Source organism: Chiloscyllium plagiosum, unplaced genomic scaffold (genome assembly GCF_004010195.1).
Source record: "Chiloscyllium plagiosum isolate BGI_BamShark_2017 unplaced genomic scaffold, ASM401019v2 scaf_7258, whole genome shotgun sequence".
NCBI classification, from domain to species: Eukaryota; Metazoa; Chordata; class Chondrichthyes; order Orectolobiformes; family Hemiscylliidae; genus Chiloscyllium; species Chiloscyllium plagiosum.
In genome coordinates this window covers 4,642-7,007 of record NW_025213378.1, presented here as the reverse complement: position 1 = coordinate 7,007, position 2,366 = coordinate 4,642, and positions in this window count along the sequence as shown.

Here is a 2,366-nt window from a genome sequence, read left to right as displayed (position 1 = left end):
CCTGTCTAACCCTCTCTCTACCCTATCATTCTTGTCTCTCTCTCTCTCTCTCTCCACCTCTCTCTCTCTCTGCCTCTCTTCTATCCCACTCTGTTTGTCTCACTGTGTCTCTCACCCTCCTCTCCATTCTCTTCCCTCTGGTCTCCCTCCCCTCTCAATCTCTCTCTCTTTCTTCCTCCCCTCTCACCTCCCTCATTAAAGACATTCCCAAAACCCTCTGTTCCTGATCAGGCTTTGAGTTGATGGTTCCAATCTCTCCTTGTGTGTGTGTGTGTGTGACAGAGCTTTGGGACTTGCGTCTGAGGCGCTGGGCAAATGCAAAGGGTTGTTGTTGAATGGCTGTGGAAAGCAGGGGACCAAAAGAGAAAAATGGCTGGGAAATCTCAGCAGGTCTGGCAGCATCTGTAAGGAGAGAAAAGAGCTGACGTTTCGAGTCTAACTGACCCTTTGTCAAAGCTAATAAAAAGGGAGAAATAGGGAGGTATTTATAGGAGGCTGAGAGAAGGTGAGTCATGGCTCCAGGAGCAAAGGTAGCGATAAAGAGGTGATACTGACAGTGCACGGAGAGATTATAGGGAGGTTAGGGGCTGTGAATGACCAAGGCTGAGGCAAAATATGGGAGGGATGGGTGAAGCAGAGGCAAAATGGAAAACAGGGGAAAAGGGTAGCAAAGGGGGGGAGAGGAGAGGAAAAAGGTGATGAGAGAGTGGGGAGCGAGAGAAAGAGAAAGAGATAAGAGGTACAGAACAGTGAAAACAATATTTTAAAAAAAGATAATTGAAATAAAATTACGGAGCAGAATGAAAGCAGAGGGGGTCGAGATGGGATAATCACCTGGAGTTGTTGAGACCGGCAGGCTGTGACATGCCTAGTCGGAAGACGAGATGCTGTTCCTCCACGAGTCAGAGATGCCGGTGTTGGACTGGGCTGTACAAAGTTAAAAATCCCACAACACCAGGTTATAGTCCGACAGGTTTAATTGGAAGCACACTAGCTTTCGGAGCGACGCTCCTTCATCAGATGAATCACCTGCCAAAGGGGTCACAATCACCTGATGGAGGAGCGTCGCTCCGAAAGCTAGTGGGCTTCCAATTAAACCTGTCGGACTATAACCTGGTGTGTTGTGTGATTTTTAACTCAGTCCTTCCAGTTTGCGTTGAGCCTCACTGGAACATTGCAGCAGGCCAACGACAGACATGGGGGGCATGGGAGCAGGGTTGGGCGTTCAAGTGGCAAGCCGCGAGCAGGCCCAGGACCTGATGGCGTACAGAGCCTACCCTGTGGAAAGCCGGACGGGACAAAACGAGGAGCTGACGTATTACTGGTGCCTTCGGTCGTCACTCAGTATTGAGTCTGGGAGCTTTGTCGAAACGAGAGATGAGGCACTGTACTCGAGACAAATAGGGGGTCTCCAACACTGAAGGCCATAACAGAGGAAGTGTTACTCAACCAGAATGAGACCGTTCGGCCCCTTGTGACTGAACCAGCCCATTAGCTGAGCACTGTTCCCAGTACCAGGTTTATTCATTGCAGCCAATAAAGTACTTTCGAAGTCATGGCCGTATCTAATTTTAAAATAAAATCTGGGGCTTCAGGAGTGGTAGGATTTGAACCCACAACGCAACAGTGACTGGAACTTAAATCCAGCACCTTAGACGGTTCAACCACACTACCCCAGCAGGCGCTCGACAAACCAATGCCTTGACTGATGGGATTTAAACCCAACATGTATGATTGGTGATCGAGGGAGTGGATGTTTGAGGATGTGTTGCCAAATGGAAAAATTAACTTTTAAATTAAAATAAAGGGCAGCACGGTGCCTCAGTGGTTAGCGCTGCTGCCTCACCGTGCCAGGGTCACAGGTCCAATCCCACCATCGGGGGCGACTGTCTGTGTGGAGTTTGCACATTCTCCCCGTGTCTGCGTGGGTTTCCTCCGGGTGCTCCGGTTTCCTCCCACAGTCCAAAGATGTGCAGGTTAGGGTGGGGTTGGCCATGGGGAACTGTCCCATAGTGTCCAGGGATGTGCAGGTTAGGGTGGGTTGGCCATGGGAAACTGTCCCATAGTGCCCAGGGATGTGCACGTTAGGGTGGATTGGCCATGGGAAATTGTCCCATAGTGCCCAGGGATATGCAGATTAGGGTGGGACTGGCCATGGGAAATTGTCCCATAGTGCCCAGGGATGTGCAGGTTAGGGTGGATTGGCCATGGGAAATTGTCCCATAGTGCCCAGGGATGTGCAGGTTAGGGTGGATTGGCCATGGGAAATTGTCCCATAGTGCCCAGAGATGTGCAGGTTAGGGTGGATTGGCCATGGGAAATTGTCCCAAAGTGCCCAGGGATGTGCAGGTTAGGGTGGATTGGCC